The sequence below is a fragment of the Balearica regulorum genome, chromosome 5 (assembly GCF_011004875.1).
Source record: "Balearica regulorum gibbericeps isolate bBalReg1 chromosome 5, bBalReg1.pri, whole genome shotgun sequence".
Classification (NCBI taxonomy): Eukaryota; Metazoa; Chordata; class Aves; order Gruiformes; family Gruidae; genus Balearica; species Balearica regulorum.
Window position 1 is genome coordinate 57,927,501 of NC_046188.1, and position 15,045 is coordinate 57,942,545.

Below are 15,045 nucleotides of genomic sequence, written 5' to 3' on the forward strand. Positions count from 1 at the left end.
GCTATCTTGTTTTTAATTTAAGAACCATGCAAGTGCACTTAAACAACCATTGTTTACTGGTGTCATTGTTATCAAAGCAAGTAAAGACATCAGGATCTGCATTGTCCTGGGGTTTTATTTTCATGGTGCCAGGCTACAATGGGACTTTGAGCATCTAGTTCTTGTCTACGGGCACCATTCAACAGGAAATTGATTTCCATGGGTGACAGGCGTGGAGGCTCCATGGGTTCCCGGGTGAGGCACACAGCAGCACCAACGTGCTGTGGGTCTCTATCCCTTTTCTTCTTGGGCTGGGGCTTTGAAATCCCACCTGCCTTTTACTGAGCCTGCACATCTTCCTCCTGAGCACGAAGACATTGGTGCTTGAGTGTAGTCAGTGTTTCCCATGAACCGTACCTGGTGCCAAATTAGGCGAATGCTAAGGAAAGAGTCAAGCACGTGTGGGGTGGGCAGAGATTTTTACAGAGAATAACTGACGACGCATCACCATGGACAGGAGCCTTTAGGGCAAAACACAGTGCTTGTCAGTTCACGTTTGTCTGGTCTTGGAGAAGAGGCATTTTCAGGCTCTGCATCATGATAGCTATAACAAGCTGGGTTGAGAGACTTCAATACATGCCCAGCTATGAGTATGGACACTGATGAGAAAGCTTGTGTGTGCCTACTCGCATTCATTTCATCCAAGTAGACACTTAGCTCATTCAAAAATACAGCTGGTATGATAAGCCTTTGAGAGTACGAAATACATATGAGGGTGTTCAGTTTCCAGTCAGGGTTATGCCATTTTTAATGGCCATATACTTACCCTGTCTGGTGCATTTATTCATTTTTGAGCACAACTAGATTCTATGATTTTTGTCATTTTTTTTCACTTCTGTTGACATTGTCTGACAAGACTGTTCAGGCTCAGACTGCTTAGGAAAAATAAACTTTGGTGCCAGAATTTGAGCCATCAGCAGTGTTCCCTCTCATCTTTATTCCATTATTCCGTTGCAAAGGAACTTTCAGCTCGGGAGCCACAATGGAAAGAAAACAACTCCAGCTCTTTTTTTTTTTTTTTCCCCTCCCCATTTTTTTCCATCTTGTGATCTTAACCCAGCTGCTGAGGGAGAAAATTCCCATGTGAGGCATGTGGGTGGAGCCCAATTGTGTAAGCTCCACGCTTGCGAAGTGTTTGGCATGGATCTGCTTGCTCGCTTTGTTTTCTGTGGCCGGACACAGAGGGAAGCCACATTCAGCACATTAACAGGCACCACCTGTTGCTCTGTGCTACTTCAGAGGAACCCTGAGGCTGAGGAATCACACTGTGCTCTGGCCCTTGATCTCCAAGGAAGTTCGAGATGTCAGGGATGTGCATTTGTCCCCATGTTTTTCTTGCTTTTGCAGGACATGATGCAGATGGGCTTGGGAGTCTAAATGGAGAAGTCGTCCTTGGAGCAACTTGAGTACAGCTTTGGTGCAGGTCACCAGGAGGAATTTTCAAGCTCCGTTCAATGTGGCTGTCCTGAAGACAGACTCTTCTTGGTTAATTCACTGCGGTCAGAAATTTTGCTGCCATGGACTACTCTAGAAATCTTAAGTACCTCAAGCATAAATACAAGGAATAGCAAGAGAATGCAAAAAGAAGGATCTTACCAAGCTTGTCAATGACATTTGTAGGACATCCACCAGATTTCTCCCCTCCTCTCTGCAGTAGAGGTTAAATCGATCTCCATTCCTACCCATTTCTATGCACTTTCCTGTACATATGTAAAGAAAAAAAAAAAAAAAGCATATCACTAATGCAGTTAATTCTCAGTATCTTGAAGCAATTGATACAAGTACATGAATTAACTCATCACTTTATATCACTTGAGGCAAATGTGCTATTTGGAGTACCTCTTGGTAAGAATAAGCAATTTAAGATCCATTAGTATTTGGAATATTCTGCTTCATTAAAACCACAGTCATCCCTAAATGTAAATGAGTGGAGAGAAGCAGCTATCAACCTCTTGGTTATACAGGATAAACTTAAAAACTCTTTATATTGCAAAGTACTGTAAAAAGGTTTTAATATAAATACAAGAGACGCCTTAGGTTTCCAAAAGAAGGTTCTTCTACCTTGGGTTGAAGTTTCTCATAGCTTGCTTAAGTTTGAAAACTACAATGTGGACTGAGGTGCAGAAAGCAATTCTGGTGGACAGAGCTTAAGCTTTTAATATCATTCCAGGGTAGCTTTGCAAAACACTGTGTCTATGTTCCATTCTGCTACTTGCACCCCAAAATTCATTCTCCTTTATAACGGACACAGTGCCTAAGATTATGGGAGAGCTGGAATATTTTTTTTAAATAATAAATACCTATTCTCTGTTTTCATTCAGAATTTCCAAATTATTAAGCCCTGGGCTTGACTTGAAGAACTTTAAGATCAAATCACTTTCTTTCATTTATGATACTGTGTTCTTTTATGGTAAGTATTATAAATAATATAAACGCAGTAGTTTCAGATTTTAATTAGAATCATGACACATCAATAGTGCACTAAACAAAAGATACCATAAGTATCATTGTACTTGAACAAATCATTGTAATGTAACAGAACAAGGAAAGAATCCTGAAAAACTTCTGGAAAAAAGAACATTCTTTTCCTCCTCAGTTCAGTCACATTCAAGTCTCAAGAAGTTCCTCAACTTTAAAAAGCTATTTTTGTCTAAGCAGTAAAGGTAGGGATGTTACAGAAGTTACAGGGATTTCTGGAAATACTAAATCCTTTCACCATGGTGCCTAATTTAGTCTTAAGTCTTTTCCAAATGTTGAAATACACTTTCAGGGCCACAGACCTTACAATTCATACAAAACTGGAATGTCTGCAGGTAATGACTGTCGACTGAATGAGAGATGGGTACTATTTCACCACTGAAGAATGAGTAGTTGGATCCTGGCTAACATAGAGTACCTTTCACTCTTCACCAAGGGGCCAGTCCAGCTTTCCCTGAAGTGACTGATTTAGGTGAAGCCGCCATCCAGCAAAGTAGCTGATTAATGCAACAAGGTACCAAAGTGTGTCCGTGTTGACAACACGATGCTACTGGAAGGAACGTACTAGGTGACTGCTGCCGTGCAATGTTCTTTCCTTGGAAGAAAAATCGCTTCTTGCTTTACACAATCTACACACGTGGTTTGATAAGACCTCGTGTCCTGATGAAATAGCAACACAGTGCTGAGCTGAACTCACTGTTATGCTGGCTGATAGGCTTGTAGACCAGTATGGCAAAAATAAAAGGTGCCCTGACTATGCACATTAAGAGCATAAAATGTATTCCAAGACTACTCTATGTCCATCATATGGCTTAGATCAGGGTTAGATTAACTCTGAAATATCCAAAAAATAGTTTCCATAACCAAACAAAGGCCCTGGACTCTGGTGAATCAGGATTAGTGTTCTGCAGCTGTAGGGAAGATATTTTATAATTAAGCCTGCACCCTCCAGCAGATCTCGGTTGGAGGTACCAGCAGTCTTTGGCAAAAACTGGTTTGAAATCAGCCTAGCTTCCGGCTGAATAGCTCTGCTGGTGAGGAAGAAAAGCCTGTGTGTTTCTATGGCTCCCACACAGCAAAAGCTCACTTAGAGTATCTGAAAATGTGGGCCTAATATATCTTTATTTTCTTGCTTTTCATTTCTCTGTAAGATTTATGATTCTGTTAAAAAAAAAAAAAAAAGCCTTTTACAAAAGTGGTTGCAAAATTAACCATTAATTTTCTGCTCAAATGGATGTGATGGACACAATGCAAAATGATCCTTAAATAACAGAGCAGAAGTCAGATTAAATTTGAAATTCCTATGCTTTTGCTTTTCTAGCTTACTGATCTGCATATAGATGCAATGGCAGGGTAGACTCCCGTGTCAGGAACAAGACCTGTGCTGGCTGGACTGCAAGAACACAGTTGCAAAGACTGTTGGCCTAAAGTTTGAGGCAAACTGTGGTGGTTCAACCTCAGCTGGTAACTGAGCACTACACAGCTACTCGCTAACCCCTCCCCTGCAGTGGGCTGGGGAGAAGAATGGAAAAAACTCGTGGGTTGAGACGGTTTAATAGGATAACAAAGGAAGATGATGAGAATAATAAGTGATGCACAAATGCAATTGCTCAGCACCCGCAGAAAAAAACCAAAACCTGATAACCAGTCTGTTTCTGAGCAGTGATCCGCCTCCTGGCTGGCTTCCCCAGTTATATCCGGATGTTCTATGGTAGGGAATATCCCTTTGGCCAGTCTGGGTCCGCTGTCCTGGCTGTGCTCTCCCAGCTCCTTGTGCACCTGGCAGGGCGTGAGAAGCTGAAAAGTCCTTGACTTAGTGTAGGCACTACAGCTACCTAGCAACAACTAAAACCATCAGTGTGTTATCAACATTATTCTCATCCTAAATCCAAAACACAGCACTATACCAGCTACTAGAGAGAAAATTAACTTTATCCCACCCGAAACCAGGACACAAGCTAAGCAGGATCTTCCACCTGACTCATAAGTATTCCACATCAGTATCTCTGATAAATGTCTAAAGCGTTTGAACACAGAAATAATATCAAGGGTACTTCCCTCATAGCTGAGTCAAGCTGTGACAACAGGTCCTGAAAGAGGATATTTTTATAATACTTTATCTTGTCATCATCCTTTTTTTCAGTGTCTAGTTGTTCAGGGAAGAACAGCAAAGTCATTTCATGTTGAATGGATTTAAGGGCAGTTGGTTGTTTATTTCCCTGAAGGTACGCAGTGCCTTCTGTCTCCACATCAGGGTGAGACTGAGGTTTGTGACAGGCAAATTCCACAGTAACGTTATTTTTAAAATCACTTCTAATGTTAGTTTATCCTGGCTGCTAGAAACACCCTCCTTTCCCATCTCTGTATTACTACACAGTCTGGCCAGCAATCGCTCAAATTTACTAGCACACACAGGCATAAATTTAGTCAACTGTTGACAAAAACTGGCTCATTACTGTGCCCTTGAGGTGACCGAGTTCCACAAGCCTTCACTTTGGTAAGCCTGGGTCAGAGCCACCTGCCTTCTCCAGGCCACAGAGGAAGAGGGAGCAACTGACTTGCACCCGCTCCTTTTGCTACCAGTATTGCATTCCCACAGGTCTTGGCTTTCCCCACTGGCAAACTGGCCTGTAGCTCCAATCCTGAAGTCTGTGCTGCTGTTAGAAATGTGCTGTCAGGAAAAGCTACTGGGCAAGATGCTCTTGCAGGCAGCTCCTGGCCAGGAAGGGTGGCAAGCGGGGCTGGAGCACTGCTGTCAGGGCCACCGGTGTGAGTAACACAGGCAGAAGAGCCACGCATGCATGCTCTGTGGGGGATAAGGTGTCACAGCACCTGGCTTTGGACTCTTTCCTCACCCTCCATCACACCACCATTTTTGGTTCCAGGCATATTGTTGTGGCAAATTCCAAATTAAAAACGTCCCTTCTGTGGCATTTTGGCAGTTTCTTGGCCACAAACCTATGCAGCCTATGGGCCTGGGATGAGGCTAATAAAGCAGCTCGCAATTCGTAGAGCTCTTACTTTAGACTCTCTCCAAACTCAAGTGGACCTTCTTAACTTCGTTGCTCCACACTCGGTTCACATTTGGCAGAGATCTTGGCAACTCTGAGAGCCATGAAACATTTCAAAGTGATTAATCAGACTGCACACTTACAGCAAAGGATGACTCCTACAGGACTCTGCCTACGTTTCCTGTTAACCTCAGATAGCAATTCATCCAAGCAAAGTAGATAACAAGTGGATTTTTTCATATGCATTCATAACAAAGGCTAAACAACAGGAATAACAACAAAGTGCTTAATACACAATATTTTCAGAACAAAACAGATTAAAAAACACTCTCTGCAAGAAAACAAACTTATTCATATTGTAAGTCTTCCACCCAGGTCTCCAAATCACACTTTTAACTGTCTAAATATGTACTCTCTTTCCATTTTCCCATAATCTCTTCAGCTGCCTTGGTGACACATGCTCTTCCTACCTACTCTCATAGTGGAGAGCCCATCTCCTGTACACCTCAGTGCTGCTGACACACGAGACTGTGCTTCTTCAGGCAAACTCCTGGGGCTCTGGGTATCAAGGTATCAAAGCCAAATCTCAGAGTCATCTTCGTGCTATAACCCCTGCCCTCCTGGAGCTGACTGCGTGCCAGCCCATGGTCCGGCAGAGTCCCTGGGCGGTGTCACTGCCGCTGCCCAGGCACAGGAGGGGAATCTTGTTTTCTCACAGATGGCCCGTGTTTGCTGCGTGCAGCCAAGGGACATGTACCACTAAATGGCAGGCTGTTTGGCTGGAGGCTTGCAGGCTGGTACAACCTAATCGGTCTGGGTACTGCCACGCATCTCTACACTGTTCCCAAGGATCACAACGGTAGTCCTCAGAAACAGGCCAGCTATTCACTGCTGTGACCAGCTAGAGCTGTATTGACATGTTGCCTTTTCTACATTTATGTTGTCAGCATCTTTAACGAGAAAACCCCACTGTTACTTTCCACGCTGCTTCTGTAGTTCATAATCTTTTTCTAATGCAAAGGTTAGGCACTTCTTAGCTGTAATTTTGGAGAAATTTTCTCCTTCGCTTGTCTGTGTTTTTTCCAGCAACACAGTGTCAAGAAAGTCTCTAGCCACTTGGTAGTACTAGTTGCAAAGCTCTCCCTTGTATCCTTAGAGCGGAAAGCTGTCTGTGCTCACAGTGGAAAAGACCATATGCTAAGAAATCCACTGTTGCTTTTGTGCCCCATGTAGCATTTCTCGTTCTTCCCTTAGGGAAGAGTAGTCACAAAGAGTCCCCTTACTTTGTGTAAGGAAGTGGAAGTGCATACTGTGATAGCAACACTACCTTACCCAAATAGGCCAAGAGACAAAGAACTCTGAGCTAGTCCAACTACTGAGGTTGAAAGAGATTTATAAAAAAAATCTATCTATATTTATTTATTTGTATACACATTTCTCATCCTCGTATTTTTTTCCCCTCTGGTAACCTGATATTCTTGCAAGTCTGTTCCTTTGTTGTATTTTGGCTTCACTTCCTGTCAAATTATTTCATTTTATTTAGCTTCACTTGTCACAATACATGAGCTAATTCTCTTTGTGATGACCTGCCACTGCTTCTTAGTCTCCAGTGACAGGATGCAGCAACTGCATGCCTGCAAAGCCTGTGCCATGAAAATCACCTGGGCACCTTTACATACACATAAGCAGAGAAGACAGACCCAGACTGAACTGCCTTGACCATCTTAGCTCTGCTCTCAGGTGCTGCCAAACGAGAAACCTCTGCTCACAAGCATGCCCCCTTCATATCTTTCATCTCTGGGTTGCCAAATGTTCAATGTGTAGGGTCTAACACAATGGACACCACCATTTATCTGAATTTATCCCTCACCAATTCTAAAATGCCCTGTGGTAGAATTTACGTAGGGGTTTTTTGGGGGTAAAACAACATTCTGATGTTCTGAAATCATTTATTATTCTGTGAATTGACTGTATACTACCTTACTAAAGGCAGCAGCAAAGGACAGAACTCTCTGTAATACTATGGCATTTATTTTTGTCGTTTTTACTGCTGTTACAATTTATCTGACTTCTCACCCCATGTGCAGAGCTATGATAGCTCCGTGCCACCTTGCAGCACAAAGTCCTTGTCTGGCTAGTCTGATGGTTGTCCAGCAAGTCATTACTTGCCCTGGGAGTGGGGAAATGCAAATCCAGAGTATCCTGGGTAAACAGATACCTCTTTCATCTCCCCTGCAGAAGTGGGTGAGTGAGAATTGGTGTTATACAAGACTGCGTTGATGCTGTTCAAAGTGGTGAGTTTTACCCTTAATGTTATACTGAGGGAACACATGTGGTGACCAGTGATTGATTACCTTCACAAAGCTCATTTTCACTCAGCGGTGGTGAGTTTCAGAAGGGTGATAATAACGGATATCATTGCCTAAGTTCTCTCTCACATGTTGTCCACTGTCCCATGGAAATCAAAGAGTGAATAATTCCTCTAACAGTTTTTGTAGTACTCTGGAAACATTGACATTAAGTGGCAGATACGGCATATTTATCTATAGGAGCATAAGTCCATAATGAGTCCCCTTTAACAACAAAAACTGAGAACAATAGTCCTCAATCAAAGACCTGGAAGAATGTCTGTAAGGAAATAAGACTATTCATAGAAACAAAGCTCTCAGCAGGGATTCAGAGCTTCCGCAGGACCAGGGATGAACTGGAAGGCTGTCCACCTGTGAGCTGGAGCTTGCATGCTTGAAGAAACAGAATCGGAGCTGGAGGCTTTGGAGGGATGCTTGACTGAGGTTGCAGGTGCAGGTTTCACAACCTGAATAACGGAAAAATAGATGGCTCATGTTACCTGTTAAAATAAGGAAACACTCCTCTCTGGGAGATTTTAGCTGAGATGCTTCCAAGCATGAAACCTTCTTAAAAAGGTCACAAACATATAGATTACCAGGGATCCAAAAGGGGTGAAGGCAATACCCACCAGTGGCAGTTTGTCGGGAGCACACCATCCTCTATGGCAAAGGGCCCAGCAGAGAAGATTGCAATGGCCGAAGCAGGTGCATCCTCCAGTCTAAGGGGTCAAATTAGCAGCTTGCTCCTCCTCATAAGTGGTACCAACTGCAGAGGCAACAGTGCTGGGTTAGGGCACTGTTATCGCTCATCCTCTACCGCTTCCATGTAAGAAACGGCAGCTGCTCAACCCCCTGCCCCTGACGCGTGCCTGAGCAGCACCTCACAGGGTGCACAGTGTCAGTAGGAAATTGAAGTAATGAGGCTCAATTAAGCAGCTCCCCATACAGTCATGGATGAACTTGTCCCAGCAAGAGTACCTAGATCCAGTGGCTCAGCAGGGGTGGTTGCGTGATGTGCAGCTGGTTCAAAGCCATTTGTAGAACGCTGAATATTCCTCCTCCCTGTGGGACACACTTGCCCTTTTGAGTACCACACATACAGGGTGTAGCCAGGGAGGCCACAAAGACAGAGGATTTTAATGCCACCCTTTCCATTTTTATACATTCCTGTTTACGAAGAAGTAAGAATAGACAAAGGGAGAAAAGGTCTCTCACCTTCATAAAAATCAAGGCGGCTTTGGCTGACATAACACTGATTCGCTTCTGCAACAAAATTTGGGCATCATTTACCTTTTCTCTCATTAGTGCATGTGTAGGACAACACTCACCTTCACTTAGAGGGCCAGCACAAAAGTGTGTGCCTCTTCTTCCCAAGTGAGTCTACAGTGTGGGATTTACATGATGGCCAGAATTTTTGCGGCCTTTTCCCAACAGTATATTTCTGCAGAAATATACAGATCTGAAAAGATAAACCATTTATTCCCATTAAGAGTACTTAGGAGGGGGAAAAAAAACCCCAGTCTTGTTTAAATTTAGTATCATTACATTTTGTAATTTTTTTTCCAGCAGGCCTTTTTTCTCCAGCTGCTTTCATATAAACTACGCTCCTAAACTTCCAGCCATGATGGAAATGGGAAGTCAGCTTCTGATGGCTCTGAAGTTAGGCCACAGAAACTACTTACTTCCCTCCAGGAAGCAATGCGACTTACAGTAGATTTCACACTTTTTGCAACATGTGAGTCAGTTAGTTGACTTTTGCTATAACAACATATAAAGTTTGCAGAACTGTACATATATAAGCTTGTACTCAGTAATTAGAGGAGTGACATTGTTCATTGCAGAATAGCATTCAGCTCCACCTGGATGTACAGTGCTGGGGGACTTTTCGTGTGGGTTTGGGCAGGAGGTGGCCTCCTTGCAAGGTGGCATTCAAAGGAGGAGATGAGAAGTCTAATTAATTCAAGGGTCCCAGGTATTCTGGGAAAGGTTTTTACTGACTGACAGTAATACAATGTTTGCATAATTGCCCAAATATATAGCCTTTGAATAATAACGATATTGCTATTCTCTGAGATACACTTTATTTTTGGAAGTGACCTGATAACAGCAGAAGCAAAACACTCAATTTCACAGTTACATCAAAACAAAAGTAATTACAGAATGCATGCAGAAATTAAAATCTATTACAGGCAATTTGTGCTAAGAAACTAAACATCCCCTAAAGCTAGACAACTTCAACCATTTCAGTTTGGTTTTGTTACGATTGGTTATCCTCTCTGTATCACTATTTAGGCCTGAGATCTTTTCTTCATGTCTGCTCTAATCCCATTCTTTTGCTGTCTTCCATCATGCTAGAGATATTCTAGGTCCTAGACAACGTGGATATTCAATTCATGTAATTTAAATGTAACTACAACCATCTTTTTCATTTTCCTTATCACAAAAAAATTACATATTGAATCCTAACAAACTTTATGAATGTGTTTCTCATTTTGAGTCTTATGCAGTATCCACTGGAGATGAATGGGGTAATTTCCCATGAATCCAGCAAACACTGATACAAATAAATATAGCAACAAAAAAGCACTTGTAGAAAAGCTCTTGTAAAATTTACAGGCATGCAAGAATCTCCTTGACTGAAGACATGCAACCCCTGAATCACTGAGGAACCTACTCGTCAGCTTTCAGCCTTTCTGATAATGCCACACACCAAAAAAAAAGCTTCTTTTCTCCTTTCCAACCATATTTTGCACTGCCTTGAAAATCATAACTACACCTTATCTTTCCATACACATGTCCCCTCCAAAAAGAGCAACACAGCAAAGGGCCAGACAAGGCATTGTTAAGCCATTAGGGGTATCACCTTCAGAAGTTCCTGAGATTTTTTTCGTTCGCCCTTGAGGTCTGTAGAGTTTTTGTCGCCGGTGCCAGAAAGCAGAGAACCCAGGTCAGCGTATCCCTTTCGGTACTCTGACCGACCCTGTTTGGCCCTGGCTCATCAGCACAGTATTTCTAAAAGGACAACAGAGCATTTGTTCTGATGCCCTAAGTAGGAAAACAAACCCGGGTACCAGTGTGCTGTCTGTCCTCTTTCCTTTAGCGAGTAGTTAGAGCACCATGACAGCACTACCAAGTCCTGACAGGCTTGGAGAGAGTGGCACCGAGCCATCCATCAGCCAGCAGAGAAGGGTCTGGCAGTGACTTAGAGGTGAAGGGAGTGAGATACAGAACATTTGCCTCAAGTGCTGAGCAATCAGGGAAGATAACTACTGTAATTTGTGGCTCTGCATAGTGACCTCCTTGGCTACACGTGATTCTCACTGATATTAAAGTGGCCCCAGTTAATGGGCTTCCACCGCTGCGAACAAGGGCAGAACTTGCACCTCCTCTCTTCCTATAAACCACTACAGATGATCCTGTCCTCAGCCTCATGGCTGAGGGCCAGTGTGCAGATACTTATGCCATCACCATCATCGAAGAGGAAGAAGTTGCAGCAGGTCTGACCTAGTGCTTAGTATGAGGTACGCAGTTGGCTGCTTGACTTGGTTGTACTCCCAATCATATAGTGGGAAATGAAGGGCAGAAAGAAAGTACTTTGCAATGAATCCCAGCATTTTTTTCTCTCCTCTGCATTCCCTATCCTCCTTCATTTCATAGCTTTGTTGCCAAAGGCTGAGGGGAAAAAACCAACCAACAACCCAAAAAAACAAAACCACAACCCCCCCCCCCCCCACACACACACAAAATGGTGCAAGTCTTAAAAAACCCTCATTTTCGGTAATGAGTTTTGGTACCAAATTCCCAATTCATGCTTTTCCAGGTGGCTTGCTTCTATCACACACACCATAACCTAGAAGCATCCTACAGTTTCTCTCCTCACAGGTTGGGTATTTGAATGCACAACCATTTATACTTTCAAGAATTCAAATCCGCAGTTTCAAAATGGAGTTATGCCAATCACGTAGGCCATCTGGCTGAATTCATTGTTAGGAAGTTGTAAATAAGGATGACATGGGGTCACTTAATGGAAAGGCACTGACATTTCATCCATGGTTTATTACTATCCTCTGGTCCAAACTGAAGTGAGCTTATGGTCTCAGCTTAGTTTTCAGTGGACAAACTGACTCTGTCACAATTTCCCTCTCCCTACTGTAAAGAATCCCTATGCTGCAGAAAGTATTTTATGGACTCGGTTCCATGGCTTGTACCCTAGCAGCATCCTCACTGACTTCAACAGCACATTTCCCACATCTGGAAAGGTACTACAGAAATTAATTCTGTACAAGGTCAATGGTCAAGGAGGGAGCATGCTCAGACCCTTGGCCTTCCACTTAAAAAATCATAAGAGTCAACACTAAGTTGAAGAATTCTCATCATAAAAGCAAGAGTAGGTTGCAGGGCTGTAACACACTAGGACTCTGAAAAACTACCTTGTCATGCACATGTGCAAAGTCTCTATTTTTAATTACCTCTTGACATAAAGAGTAGTTTTGATTTACAAAAAGACTCAGAACTGGTATGAGTATCTCACTCATTTATTTCTCCTTGGAAATATGTTTTCTCCTGGTCTCCTCAGAGGGATGCGTCTTTGTAGGCAGGGTCAGCACTGCCAGGGAAGGGGAAAAAAAATCATTTGTGGATTCAAGATCATGGTTTCCAGAATCTTCTTGGCTGGGCAAGAAGTGTTAGTCTATTTGTGTACGTGTCTGAGGGAGGAGAGGGTCTCAAAATAAGTAAAGGGCAAATTTGAAGAAGAGAGTAATCTCTTCTGTGTCCTTAGTGAATAGGACAAGAAATAGGCTTACCTGCAGCTATAGATGTTAAGGAACAGTAAAGCTAGAGAAGCACTGACAAAGACTGCCCGAGGAGGGGTGGAGTCCCACTTGGCGGCAGTGCTTGAAAGGAGACTGTTCCTGGGGAGATGCAGATATGGTTGGGGATAGAGTAAGTAACCTCTTGATAGACATTCCAGCCCTGTGACTGACAAAATGTTTTACTCCCTTCCACCAATTTGCTGGTTTCTGAGATCTTCTAGCCTGCTCCATTGAGAGCAGTGACAAAACATCTCAGTTCTTCCTATCTGATCTCTCAAAAGCAAGGACAACAGACAGGGAAAATGTAGCCTCAGAGCGTGAAACTTGGAAAATAAGTATATACTGGTGGCATGGGAGCCATCCCTCAGTCTGCAGGTGAAATACCGAGGCTTGGCAGGCATGCAAACAGAACCTGCTCCTGGGGCCGCAGGGGTGCATGTTTGCCTGACGCCAGAACAGCTGGTAGCACAACCAGCCCATGGGTCATCCAGGTAATTCAGTGGTCTCGTAACCTTTACGAGCAGTTATTCAGCAACAACCAATAATGAAAACCAAATATGCTGCAGGTAACATGGAGAACAGCTGACAGTCCAGGAGTAAAGATGCCACATAAAAAAATTAACACAACAGGCTGCCATTAAAATGAGGCAGACTCCCCATGAACTGATGGCTGCCGGAGTCACATTCGTAGAGCTAGAACTTTTCTTTTTTAGTGTCCTTTTAAAGAAGCTGAAAATATCCACTAACTCTGAGAACAAACATATCATTTTAAAGCAGAATAGGCCTGTAAGACTTTTTAACACTTGTTTGTTGATTATATTAATGCCAGAATATATTAAAGAAGTGCAATATAAATTTGATTTTAATTGTTTTGTACACACGCCAGTGAAAAGGAACTGATTGGATACAGTTCACAGGCAGTATGTTAATACGTTATTTTCATATGATGATAGCTTTGCATAATCTTTCTTTTTCCAAGATTTAGAAGAACCTGTTGTTAACCAAAGCACAGGAGAGAGGAAGAATACAATTTACATAAAATCGGCTACCCTACACATTAATTAGTAATGTGGCTGAGCGGAAGGTGTGTTCACTTAGTAGAAAGTACACTTTATAATTTATACACCAGCTGTTTCAGTGCTTTCTAGTCCATTTTCCTCCCTGCCTGCCTCTAATGAAATCGTGTTACTGGAGAATTGACTGGGGTGAATTGAGATTTTAATCCCATTGACGCTTCTCTATGGAAAGGCACACTGGTGGGAACTTTTAATGGAAGGTCTGTAATCAGAAGACACTTGTATTCAGTCCCCCACTATAATGACTCTCATCAAATGTTAAAGCCCAGGCAGTGTGCAGAAGGCTAGAATTTCAAGGTTTTTGACCAACCCCATTTGAGGCATTCCTCTGGGAGTGTGTGATTACTCAAGTTTAGCAGTTTATTGCCTCATCTTTCAATATCCAGTGAAGCACAAAATTCTCATCTAGGTTGCTCTTTTTACTTAAAGAACAGGCCAAAATAGACTGCAGAGCTACTAGCACTGTCATTGAGGTTAATTCTTGCTTCTCAGTTAACAGGAGATCAATGGAAAAGCTTTAAAATATTAGAACACAAATGCTGCTTAGTCTCTAAAAGTGCTCAGCAGCCTTTGTGAAAATTCTGGTTCACACCACACTTTTCCAATACACACACAGGCTCACATTTATCTATTTATTACCAGGTGCTCCTTTAAGGTTAAGAGTAACATTAATTGAGAGGTGGTGCTGTTCTGCAAAGAAGGATGTAAACATGTATTAAAATCCAGCAGAGCGAACAGTTTTCCTATTCCCCAAACTTTGCAGTCAAGAAAAGTACAGTCATTAAAAGAGAGGTGGTCAAAAAGCAAGCTGAATTGGGAGTTAATGGGACTCATTATGTCGGCTGCATGTTAGTAATGTCTCCTTCTCTACCAGAAAAACAAGCAAAAATAGACACAGAAAAGCAAAACCCACTTAAATAAATGCCTGTTAAAATCCCTGTGAGGAGAATGCATTTGCTCTGAACAGACACAAACACATCAATTAATACAGTGGAAGCCACTTAAACAAATACATGTTAAAGAAATAAACTGGAAAAATGAAGGAACTTCTGACAAAAGATGTCAAATGCTGTTAAAAGGAATACATCTATTTAAAAGACAACATATTTTTCAAATGCAGCAAGTCAAAATAGAAGGAATAATAGGAAGAATGCCTCTGAAGAATTAATGTTAAATAGAAAAAAGTCTTTCCCTTCCTTCTCCTTTTGCCTCCTCCCAAAAAAAGGAATCAAGATGAAGGTTTCTTTAATAAGCATTTCTCTGGCAACTTAATGAATAC

The 15,045-nt window shown here is 42.4% G+C and overlaps 1 long non-coding RNA gene across 1 annotated transcript in view; it reads right to left on the reverse strand.

The window, feature by feature from the left end:
- Window positions 1-15,045, reverse strand: part of LOC142601930 (uncharacterized) — a 147,097-nt gene that overhangs the window by 7,782 nt on the left and 124,270 nt on the right. The window contains exons 3-6 of the long non-coding RNA XR_012835506.1: window positions 9,205-9,335; window positions 8,506-8,642; window positions 8,249-8,343; window positions 1,636-1,739 (exon numbers count right to left, since the gene is read on the reverse strand). This is a non-coding gene — a long non-coding RNA (uncharacterized LOC142601930). The remainder of the gene's footprint in view (window positions 1-1,635; window positions 1,740-8,248; window positions 8,344-8,505; window positions 8,643-9,204; window positions 9,336-15,045) is intronic.